Genomic DNA, 12,923 nt, shown 5'->3' with positions numbered 1-12,923 from the left:
CCCTGCTAAGGACTAACCTAACATAATTAGGAAAACCAAGTTCATAACAAGAGTCCTCATATGAAGGCTCAGGAGGAAACAACCTGATAGGAACTCTTCAAGATCTGTCCAGGCCAGGGGAAAGGAGGGAGGAAGAAAGAAGGCGAGAAGACAACTAACATGGAACGTTATGGTAGGTACATAACTTCTAAATGTTAAGTTGTCAATCTCGCCTTCATTCTTGCTGGATGGAACTGCGTCCCTAGCACCTGTGTCCCAGGTGGCTCAATGGAACAGACTCTTGAGAACTGTGGAACCAAAACTGGCCCTGTCTCTGGAGGCCAAGTCTAACTTGTAATGAGAGACAAAGGTATGAGGCGTGGCCCAAGTAGCTGCTGCACAAATGGTATCAATGGGTAGTCTATCCTGAAAAGCTGCTGAAGTGGATAGACTCCTGGTTGAGTGTGCTTTCGGTTTAGAAGGTAGCTGCTTGCCTCTGAGAGAGTACACATAAAAAATGGTAGAAGTCAACCATCTGGATAAGGTGACTTTAGAAACTGGAAGACCTATCCTGTTTTCTGCATAGGAGACAAATAATTGGTCCGATTTCCTGAATTGTTTAGTTCTATGCAAATAGTACCTGAGCTAATGATGGACATCCAAAAAATGAAGTTTTTGTTCAGCTCTGTCAGAATAGTTTGGGAAAAAGACTGGTAGATCTATGTATTGGTTAATATTGGTTTGAGACACAACTTTGGGGAGAAAGGACGGGTTCGTTCTTAAGGATACCCTGTCCTTATGAAAAAACAAGTAAGGGGAACGAATGCAGAGAGCTTGAATCTCGGAAACCCTTCTTGCTGAAGTGACAGCCAGTAAGAATATAGTTTTCCAGGTCAATAACTTCAAAGAACATGAAGCAGACGGTTCGAAGGGAGGTAGCATCAAGGATGCCAACATTAAATTTAGATCCCATTGCGGAGGAGGAAGCTTTATCGGAGGTTTTAGGAGAAAAACTCCTCTCAGAAAGGCCTTGCATAATCTATGAGACATAATGTTATTATCATGCAAGCCAACATGATACTTGGAAATAGCAGCCAGTTGAACTTTAACTGTAGATGAAGAAGATCCTGAATGAAAAACTTCAGCCAGGAAATCTAAAACAGAATGCACAGGAGCAGTAAAAGGATCAATATTCCTGGAATTTGCCCAAATAGAAAAACGTCGCCACTTGCTAGCATAAACAGTTCTAGTGGACGACTTTAAAGAAGACACTAAGATGTCTCTGACTGAATCAGAGATCATCGGAAGCCTGGCTAGGGAAGGAAGTGGAGCAACCAAGCAGTGAGGTTGAGAGAATGAATGGCCCGGTGCTGCTGACCCGACTGGTGGATCAAGAGATCCAGAACTGGGTCCAGATGCCAGGGCTGCACCAGGAGGTGACGATGCAGAGACGGAAACCAAATTTGTCGAGGCCAGTAAGGGGCAATGAGAATCAACTTGGCCCCCAAAACGGTGGCTTTCTGAATGACTTATGGAATCAAGGGAAAGGGAGGAAAAGCGTACAGAAGTCCCCGGGGCCAATCCTGGGTTAGAGAGTCTCTCAGGGGTTGGCCTGGTAGGGGAAAGAGGGTGAAAAAATCGGGGCACTTGTTATTTTGAGGTGTAGCAAAAAGATCGCAACAAGGTGTGCCCCACTTCAGAAAAATCGGATCCACTACAGACTGATTGAGAGACCACTCGTGAGGCATCAGAATGGATCTGCTCAGCCTGTCCGCCAAGAGGTTGGACCTGCCGGGGATGTGCGTTGCTATCAGAAACCGATGAGAGGAGATTGCCCATTGCCAAAGTCTGAGAGCTTCTCGACACAACGGATAGGACCTGGTCCCGCCCTGCTTGTTGATGTACCAGACCACGGACATGTTGTCCGTTTGTACTGCAATAGTCCCCGTGGGAAGAAAGTCGTTGAGGGCTTGCAACGTTAAAAGCACCGCTCTCATCTCCAGGACATTGATGTGCAGATGGTATTCTATGGGTTGCCACGTCCCGTGGACCATCCTGCCCTGATAATGCCCCCCCACCCGATCAGAGAGGCATCCGTAGTAACTGTGGCAACTGGAGGAGGGGGAACAAAGGGTCGGCCCTGATGAAGAAGAGGGGAAGATATCCACCAGTTCAGATGAGTTCTGCACGATTGTGTGACTAAGATTTCGTGCCTCATCGGAAGACTGTGGTACGACCACTGAGTGAATAACATCCACTGCAGAAGACGCATATGGAAGCGAGCCAGTGATAGAAGAACAATGGCCGCAGCCATAAGACCTAGAACCTTTAATATCAATCTGGCTTTGACCTTGCTGCTCTGCAATAGAATCCGAACAAATTTTTGGATGTCCAGAATTCTTTGATCTGTTAGTCTGGCTAACATTTTGACGGTGTTTAATTCTGCGCCTATAAAGATGATAGATTGGCAAGGCCGCAGAGAAGATTTCTTGAAATTTACTGAAATTCCCAAACTCCTGCAAAGCTGCAGAGTGTAGTTTCTGGTCTGAAGAAGCTGACACCTGGTGGTGGCGGAGAGGAGCCAGTCATCCAAATAAGGAAACACCTGGAATCCTTGACGTCTCAGATGAGCTGTGACCACTGCTATGCATTTGGTAAACACTCTGGGGGATGAAGTGAGGCCAAAGGGCAGGGCTCTGAATTGGTAATGACTGGTCCCTAGCCAAAAGCGGAGAAACCTTCTGGAGCGCCTGTGAATCTTTATGTGATAGTACGCGTCCTGAAGGTCTATAGAGCACATCCAGTTGTCCTTGCCCAGAAAGGGCAGAATGGACTGAAGCGTGACCATCCGGAATCTTGCCTTCTTGACAAATCTGTTTAGACTGCTCAGGTCTAATATTGGTCTCCAATCTCCCGTCCTTTTGGGGACCAAAAAGAATCTTGAGTAGACGCCGGATCCTACTTGGTCTGCCGGAACAGTCTGGACGGCTCTTTTTTCTAGGAGCTTTGAAACCTCCTGTTCTGTCAAATCCCTTTGACCGGGTGAGATGTCTGGAAGGGATTGTTGAGGTACGGGATACCTTTCGAAGGTGATTTTGTAACCCTCGGATATGATCGACTGTACCCACATATCTTGTGAGAGGGAATGCCAGGCTACTGGGTACAGCGAAATCCTTCCCCCGACTGCCTCCAAGGGTGGACAGTCGGGCAACACCTCAGGGGTGCTGAAAGGGCTTCTCAGGAAGAGACTCCCTGTTGCCCTGGTTCTGAGGACCCCCCCCTGCCTCTAGGGCGGCGTCTATTATTGTTACCCCCTCTGCCTTCGGGGGTAAACTGACCACGTGTGTCCGGTGTAGTTCCTTGGGCTTTGCGGAACCACATCTTCCCTCCCTTCTGACCCTTGGGATATGGTCTAGAAGGGGTGGAAAACTGGACTCCAACGGCAGAAAGAGTTTTACCGTCCTGCTCACACCTGGTCAAGGTATCCTTCACCTGAGGTCCGAACAAAGCCGAACCATCAAAGGGGGTATTGGTGAAGGACGCCTTAAAGGGGTCCGCAAAATTACAAAGCCGCATCCAGGCTTGGCGTCTAAGAGCCACTCCTGTGCCTGCGGCCCTGCTCGCTCCATCGGCTGCATAGGATATGAGCCGCATGGAGGAGTTGGATAAGGAATTCAGGATTGCTAGCTGTGAGGCAATCTTTTCTTGAGCCCCAGCAGCAGAAGGATCCTGGACCACTTCACCCAGTTCCTTGAGAATATCTCTTTGAAGCCTGGTGAAGTGACAAAGGTAGTTCAGCTTAACGCATAGCAAAGGTCGCTGAAGAAAACATCCGCTTTCCATACCTGTCCATGGTCCTAGAATCCTTGTTAGGAGGATGGACAGGTACTGAAGGATCCGCCAGTTCCTTCTTAGTGGCCGCCACCACCATAGCATCCACAGAGACGCCCTTGGAAAGAAACTGTTTATCCGTAGGGGCCATAATAAACTTGGATGGTCTCCTGGGGACAGGTTCCACAGAATCTGGAGCTGCCCACGCCTTCCGAGCCACTACCTGCATAAGTGGGTCGAAAGGCGGAGACACCCAGGAGGTGGAGGGTCGGGATCCAAAAGCCTCCAGGTATACCGACTCATCCTCGGAGGGATCAATGGATGGCCAATTCCCCCTCTGTTTGAGGAGCTCAAGGATGTCTGAAAAGGAGACATCCTCAGAGGGGGATCGTGGGGAACCCTCAGACTCATCTAAGTCGGTATCAGATGTAGTAGACTCGGGGGAGTCTGTGTGTTTCCTCTTACACGTCCTCTTCCGAGGGGGTTCACCTGCAGGATCAGGAGAAACTTCGGAAGAGGAGGAAATTCCCAATGGGGAAACCTGGGGCGATGGATCCCTGGGCCTGAGAACAAGAGGCTGGCAAGAGGTGTCTACAGGCACCAAAGAGGGAGGAGCTAGAGGGATGGACCATTGACCTGGCTCAGGGGCCAGGACACTCCTCATCACCTCAAAGGCTCCCCTCCCCGGGAGAACGGAATATCCCCGTTCCGAGGATACAGGAATTCCCGGCTCCACTGAGAGGGAAGGCTCCGAGGCCGATGTCGGTGCTGAGCTTACGAAGCAAGCCCGAGAGGGAGAGCGGGGTCGGACAAGGGTCCGATGCCACTAGCCCCCTCGGAGCCGACAAGGGAAACCCGACGACCGGATCCCTCCAAGGAAGGTCTCAAGGAGGAGATCGGAGCCGAAGACGACGGAGCCGAAGGATGTATCGGCTCGCGCCAAACAGTCGCTGTCCCGAAGCTCCGCCCGAACTCTGGTGGGGAGTCGGAGGAGGAAGTTCAAGGGGTGAAGCAATAGCCGAAGTCTGTTGAGACGGGCTATGGAGCATTTGGGCCAGTGCCTGCGACTTTAACAGCCTGCTTACCACCCTCTCTAAGTCGTGGTCAGACAGCCTGGAAGATCTCGAAGATCGGCTCCGATGGCTCCGCTCCAACAAAAGAGGAGACCTCGGAGCCGAGTGGATACTCTCCAACAAAGGGGAACGAGACCTCTTTCGGGACTAAGTCATCGGAGCCGAAGTCCCCTGAATTCCAGATGGAGCCGAAGGTTTCTCGGCTCCGATGCTGGATAAAGTGTCGGCTCCAGCCGGAGCCGACAAGGCCACACTAGACCGGGTGTCGGAACCAATCGGTGCCGAACCCACTACCTTGGAAGCAGAAAGATCGGCTCCAGCCGGAGCCGACCTCGGCTCCGACGGAGCCGGAGCCACCGGAGGAGGCTTGGATACTGTAGCCTGAACCTTCGGTGGCTTAGAAGGTTTACTAGACCCTGTTTTAGAGGGAGAACCTTCTGGCTTAAGTAAGCCACGGAGGATCAATTTATTCCTCCTTTCCTGCAGGACTCTCTGGCTAAAAGAGTGACACAAAGCACAGGAGTCCTGCAGGTGCAAAGGCCCCAGGCAGTAAACACAAGAAGTGTGACCGTCTGTCAGAGACATTTTCTGACAGCACGAGTCACACTTCTTGAAGCCTGAGACCTTGCCTTCCTTTGACATAGTCCTAGAGGAAGAAATAACACACACCCCAACAAACACACAATTAATCCCAAACACACAGACACACAGGTAGGGATTAACCAATGGGGTCTAGGCCTAACTAAAAATTGTTTTACAACTATGTAACAAAATTAACTATAAGGGGAATAGGGTGAGCTGTAGAAATACTACACACTATGAAGGGGAAAAAAGGGAGAAATAATTCCCTAACTAAGCTTTTTTTTTTGACAAAAACTACTTACCTCAGCTGGCAAAGGAGACCTCTTTCGCTAAGCGGCAAACGAGATCTGAGGTAGTTCCGCCTTGCATCATGGGATATAGGGTTGCCTCGAGCTGGTAAAAGGAGTTCTCAAGCTAAAGCAAGTGCCGAGTCGGAGCCGAGGATCGGCTCCGAACCCATCCAGCAAGAATGAAGGCGAGATTGACAACTTAACATCAACCATTTAACTATAATTTCCTAACCTATTGTACATTGTCCCAAATGCTCCCTTATTTTGCTCTTAGCTTTCTGCAACTGTTCTTCTTGACCTGCTAACTCTCTCCTCATCTTCAACATTCTGAATTTTGACAAAACTTTTAAATTATTTTACTACTTTTCTCTCATAGCTCTTTCTGCCTTAATTTCATTATATGTTTGAAATCCATCTTCATTTTAACCCAACCCCATAGCCAGACCATGTAGAATGATTTCTATATGCACTAAATTCTTGAATTTTATTTACTACTCGCTCCTTAAATTCCCCTCTTTTTAATAAATATGTGAGGAAATGCCAGTGTCTTTCTTTTATTTTAGTTTCTTGCAACCTTGTCTTAATTCTTACAGATACAAGATTATATATTATTAACATTTTCAACCAAATGCACACGATCCTGTGATCTACAGTTTCTGTTCAGCATAGCAGTTATCATATCTTGAAAAATATGCAAATTCCCTCTGTACTCTTGCTTCTGAAACATCTTAAATAACAAATACTTTCATACAATTCTTTAAAAATCTGCCTTCTCCAGTTATAATTTCCCTTCTAAGACCCAATGACACATCTTCCATGCTACAAACTGAATAACAGTCACCACCTAGAAGTAATAAGCCCTGCTGGAAAGTGATTATTTCTCCCATAATGCTTTTAAGCTCCATAATTGCAGTTTTAGAAGGAATATAGATGAATGGCAAGGCACTTCTTTTTCCTTGCTAGCATCCCTTCATTGCCACAATCTTCCATTATCTGTCTTCTCTTTTCACACAACTAGAGCATCTCTTGTATGTTCATAGGTGTATACAAGGCTAATAACTATCAAAACACCCTTTTCCCCTTTGTCCCTAATATTCTGCAAAATATTCACACTGAAATCCCCTTTTTATACAGTTCATATTCTCCTTTCTATCCAAATGTGTCTATTGCAATGTGACAATTTGCAATCGACATTTCCGAATACAGGTCAACAATCTCTACTTTTTTCTGGCTATGCCCCCAAGTTCACTTGCATTCCATGTTAATACTGAAAAAAGGCAATTTTTTTGTTTGAATAATCATTTATAATGAACATAATTTCTGATGTATATTAGTTTGTGCTAACAGCTTATGTATATTTTGTAACACTTGACTTGCTTGAGTTTTACTCAATTCCTAATTCAAGTTTGTTTGAGCTCATACTACATCTTTCCAAATGCTTTGATTTGCTATACCCTTCCCCAAATCCCTTTAACAAACAAAATAAAGAACTATACATAACTGAAAGAACAAAAACTCGGAATCCCAAGTTTCTTCATTATTGCAACCTGCACTGGCACTTAACCATTTAACAATAAGTGCATTCTTGCCATGATGTGCCCTTTACACACAACTGTGTCATTTTTCTTGAAACATAATGTGCATCCCCTCTCAAGTGTAGAAAACATTCTCTTTATATTTAAATTAGCTCTATAAAAAATCATTGACTAGCTTTATGCAAAAATACCTCTGGGACTTTATATTCAGCACATTTAATACCGGAGTTCCTCTACATTAATTTTTCCCTTAATACAGTTCAGTCAGAGATAACCAAGTGACTGAAGAGGTCACAGACCTGCTCTGAACATCTCAAAACTGAGTTTTTTTTGTTTTGTTTTTTTTACCTCAAGTACATCAGTTCAACTCTTGTCAATCACCACTTAGACAATACAGACATCTGCACTCTGCTAGGATATCTGGTTTTGAAAAGTGCCCGCAAAATAATATATATAAAATACAGAAACTATAAAAAGGCTTTTTTCAGTTTTTTAAAAGAACTGAAGAAAAGCATTAGCCTTCACTAAATATATATTCCTTTAGTCTGCTCTTATAAGATACTTTGTACACATAAGCATTATTGGACTCTACCCTCCAAAGTCCAAGATTTTCTTTGTCATGCTACAATGTAAGCAACAAGCCACTTTTAAATGGCTTACTATTAATACAGTTAATTACCTCTCAAGTAAACAGTTTTCCCCCATGCATATTATGTATCACTGTATTCATGCCTACATTTATAAACATACTTGTACTGTACTGCATTTCATCATTTCACAACAATTTTAAAAGATTCAACATAAAACATAAATAAAAAGCTATTCCACTTATATTTTTCTCCTCCATTTTGCACAGCTTAAATTAAACAGAACATAGTAAAGTTAGGATTTCCCCCACTATTTATCAAGTTCTCTATTAATAGTCCTCTGTACAGTCCTTATCCTATCATATCAGCATCTGATTCAAATCCCAACTTCTCTTGACTGAAGCAAAGCAGAACTCATGTTCTTCAAGCTTTCCTACTAGTTCAAGCAACTCACAGTGGGAGTGACATTTTCTATTTCAGCTATTGTTCAGTAATTTCACTTAACTATTAGTAATCTTCCTGTTCTTCACCGTCTTGTAGTACTGACATTTTGTTTGAATCTAAACTACTCTTAAATCTTTGGTCAGGCCCTAGGATTCTCTCTATTACACAAACATTTCCTTTTGAAATAAGTTAACTGGTTTCACTGGGGCAATCTCTCTGCCACCCCTTTTTACACCACTTTCACTTGTGGAGGATCCAGAAATGGAATCCTCTGGTTTACTATCATTTTTGCGAATGACATGCTGTCGGCAGTTATGCTGCCGAAAATCAGAATCTTGTTCGCAAAATGAAAAGCGAGTTGGATAATCAAACACACTTATGCAAATAAACTATTGCATTCGCATAAGTGTGTTCAACTATATTTACAAGACCGTGGTACAGTGGGGATAGAAAATTCATCCATATCCCCACTGCAGTGCAATCTCAGAGTTGGAATAAATTAGTAGCAGGAGATGTGGGGGGGCACAGACCCCCACAGGGGGGTGCAGGGGAGCTTGCCCCCTGCAAAAAAGTGATATGTCGTACAGGACTTTGATTTACATCAGCTCCTATAGGGCTATCACGTCACATTTTCGGTGATGATGTCGACTCAAATGTGTTGATCATTTGGGGCAACATTGTGTACGCTGGAAATGTTTTGTTTCAGTTTAACTTTTTGTTATTTCAAACGGCAAATGTTTTGTCATTCAAACTAACGATAGTAAACAGAGTCCTCTCTCTTGCTGACTAGAGATCTGTTGTTTGTACTTTATTTCCTCCAAAGCCAATTCTGCCTCTACATATATTTTTACCCACCTAGAAAAAAACTTTTTAAAATGCTGCTGGATATAACAGCTGGAATCTCACCTCAGCTTCAGGACAACTCTTGATGATGGGAACAACCTTACTCACATTTTTGACAAATACCTTGGCATCGCCAGTACTTCATACTTTTCCTTTTTGCCACAGTTTTGTCAGAAGCATTTCTTTCTGCTGCTATAACTGCATTTTAACCGATATGGGTCCTAGTTTTTTTCTGTTAGGTAACCTGGAAGTACACTTGCCGTGTACCCTCTCATGTAACAGACCCTTCTGTGGGACACCTGTCCAACTACTTATTTGTGCCTTCATAAGGATAACGTAGTGCACTTCCTTCAGCTTTTCTGGTTTTGCAGAAAGCCTCACATTTTCTCTGCATGCACTATCCTCTCAATCTATCATTTTCCGAAAAATGTCTATTTACTGCCTCATTCTCCATCATTCTTTCCTTCCTTTCGATTTCTGCCTTCTTCAGATTTAGCAGCTCATCTGATTGCCTAGTTAGTACTACTATTCTTGCAGACATTTTCATTTGTTGTTATACATTCTTTCAAAGTCCCACTTATTTTTAAACATTTCTCACAGCATCCGATTTATGGTTTTCCTTCAAGTTTACTGGAAGCCATCTCCTATAATTAAGCTGTACACAGGTCTGCCTTCTGCTGTTCTGTCTTCAGGGTCTTCTCATCCAAAACTTTTTCCTTATATTTTTCTAGCTAATTTATACTTTTTTCCCCAACTTTCCCTTTTCTGGCACTCAGTGTACATGCTAGCCAATCACTGAATTTCTTGGAAATTTTCAATTTTAGTTGGCTTTTTAGTTCCTTCTCAGTTCTCTCAGTGGAAGTGATATAATTATTGTGCTTCTCAGCCAGCCACTGCCTTGGAAATCAAATATGTATCTAATGTTGAGGAAAGTGCAGCAAGAAAGAATAGAAAATGGCATATGCCAATGTCCTTTTTATATCATCAATGTCCTGGTGTCAAGGTAGGACTCTGTTTGACCACTTATGAGGAAGAAGGCCCAACAGTCAGGCCTTCTGTAGCAGAAGTCTCAAGAATCATTACTACAATGCTGAACTATGCAATGAACATCAGATTTCCAAGATGGCTGCACACTGAGTAACAGCTTAACTTTGGCTCTCCCCAGTGTGAAAACAGAAACTTAGCAGAGAAAGGCAGTTGACCTAGATTTCCGGGTACATTTCAGAAACTGACTAGTAAGTGCACTGCCTAGATCCCAGGAAAAAAGAAATATAAAAGACCTGGAGGAACATCAGCTACAAAAGTTGAGGAAAAAAACACAGACTGGGAAAAGTACTGCAGTTGTTCAGAAAGATGCACTGCAAGTTCCAGACATGACTTACAGTAACCTAGAGGAAAGTATAAAGCAGCTGCACACAGACCTGGTTAAAATAAATGAAACACTGATGGAGTACATTAACACAAACAATAAAAAGCTGGAAAATGGAAGCAGCTTTGAGCAGATATTCAGATACAGTGACAGAACTACAGAGGCTGCAATAAAGAAAAGTCTGGCTGAATATAAGAATGCACAAGAAGAAACGTTTCAAAAATAATAATAATTAGAGAACATGCACATAGGGAAAACATTAGATTTTCTGCTGTACCAGAGAAGCTGGAAGGAACAGACTGTATTAATTTTATGGAAATACAAAGAAGAAACTGGACTTGTATTCCACAACAAGAATTAATTGAAGGGGCACATCATGTGCACGCTCCAAATCTGGCTATGAGAAAACAATCTAGCCCTTTAATAGTAAAATTGCAATCTTACCAGCAGAAGGAGCTGTTTCTGACAAAACTGTGGCAGAAGGACAAAGTACTAAAAGTGGGAGATAGAGTGCTTTTAGAGAATGACTACTCATTGCATGCAAGACAGAAGAGAAATACATTTATTCCATTATATAGGACATGTTGAGAAGCAGGCTTGAGATGTACCCAGCTATCCTTAAAATATTTTTCCCTGGAGGAACAAAAACATTTTTTTTTGATGAAGTACGTGCTAAGGAAGAAATACAAAAGTTTGTTCAATAAAAGGTGAGCTGTAAAACATGAGGAGATTCTGCTTCTTGTTCTTCTAGTAATAAAGACCACAGAGAGACAGTGTCAGTGAAACCTTTTCCAGTGTTTCAATGGAAAATGATTGAGAGAGAGAAAAAAAGCACAAAAGTTAATTAGAAGAATTGACAGTGCACTGGAGAGGAACATGAATAGAACAAAATAATATGGAAATATTTATGCAATAACCCACGCCTGGGTGTAGGTAATGCTGGATTTACCCACGGTTGGTGTGGTTTGGTCATGAAGGCAAAGCCCGAGTGGCCAAACAAAGACAACCATGGGTAAAATCCAGTATTACCCACACCCAGAAGTGGGTTATTGCTATTATACAATGACATTAGTTAAGAAATAAAATACTTACTTTTCTTAAATAATGGCATTGTATAATGCCTCCGTGCTGCCCTTCCGCAGCTGTCTGGTATTCCGGGGCAGTTGTGATGTACTGCGCATGCGTATGCTTACGCAGTACATCAGAACTGTGGGTGGAAGCAACGGAGAAAGCAAGATCTCCGTTGCTTTTTACAAAGTGTCTCGCTATGTTAAAGGAGTTTAACATAGCGAGACAGCTTTAAAAAAAGCAATGGAGATTCTCTGTTGCTTTTTTAAAGCTGTCTCGCTATGTTAAACCCATTTAACATAGCAAGCCAGCTTTAAAAAAAGCAATGGAGAAGGGAAGATCTATGTTACTTTTTTTTTTAAAGCTGTCTCGCTATGTTAAACTCCTTTTACATAGCGAGACAGTTTCTAAAAAGCAAAAATCTTGCGTTCTCCGTTGCTGTAAAAAAAAAAAAAAAAGACGACCGGACCTTTTTCCACTAGTATAAATCTTTGATTTACAACGTGCACGCTGACTAATCAGCGTGCATGTTTTGGAATATTAATGGGGGGTCATTGTATAATAGACTTTCTTGTACTTTGCTAAACTTGTAGGGGAATACAAAGCATATGCCCTACTTCATGTAATTAATGTTTGGAGACAAAAATCAGTAACCTGGAAATTGACAAATGTGGAATTACAAAACAGTAATTATATTTGTGAAAGAGGACAGAACAAGAAAATCTGGAAATATTGGACTTGTTTGGACTTTGTTAAACATGTAGGGGACTCCAAAGCATACGCCCTACTTCATGTCATTAATGTTCAGAAAAATACTCAGGAAAGGGGGAAGAGGAGGGAGAAAGTTAACTGTAAGTAAAACAATTTTTTTTTTTTTAAACAGTATTAAGTGGTGCATGATTTTCTCTGCATGTTATAAAGTTTTTTTTAAATGTAATGAGGATATTAATGTAAATAAGTGTTGTTTATTATTTTTGTTTCTTTCTCCCTTCGCTCTTTCTCCTGTTTAGTTTTAAGAAATGTAGGTACTGCCATGTAAAAAGGGGGGCTGGTTAAAAGAGCACAACAAAAGGAAAATTAGTGCGCATTTTCTCATTCTTACATAGGTGAACAACTAGGTTTGCTTTATATAGTAAGAAGTTTTGAAAGACAGCAAGTAAATGAAAAAGAATATTTAATATTATAAGGTCTTTTTTCTAGTAAACAGTCCTGTAGCTGGTTCTCATGTCACTAGCAGACAATCTGATAAAGAAATTGTTTTCTGAAAACATTCAAGTGCTTCCCAGCTGAGAGAGCCATAAAGTTGAGACAAAACCAGACAA

At 42.7% G+C, this 12,923-nt stretch overlaps 1 protein-coding gene across 3 annotated transcripts in view; it reads right to left on the bottom strand.

Annotated features, from left to right (window-relative positions):
- Positions 1–12,923, bottom strand: part of FANCD2 (FA complementation group D2) — a 1,694,389-nt gene that overhangs the window by 1,454,295 nt on the left and 227,171 nt on the right. The gene's annotated exons all lie outside the window — the stretch shown is intronic.

The sequence above is a fragment of the Protopterus annectens genome, chromosome 7.part0 (assembly GCF_019279795.1).
Source record: "Protopterus annectens isolate FY-2018-M chromosome 7.part0, PAN1.0, whole genome shotgun sequence".
Lineage (NCBI taxonomy): Eukaryota > Metazoa > Chordata > Ceratodontiformes > Protopteridae > Protopterus > Protopterus annectens.
The sequence above is the reverse complement of the archived record's forward strand: the minus strand, read 5'-3'. Positions and strand labels throughout refer to the sequence as shown.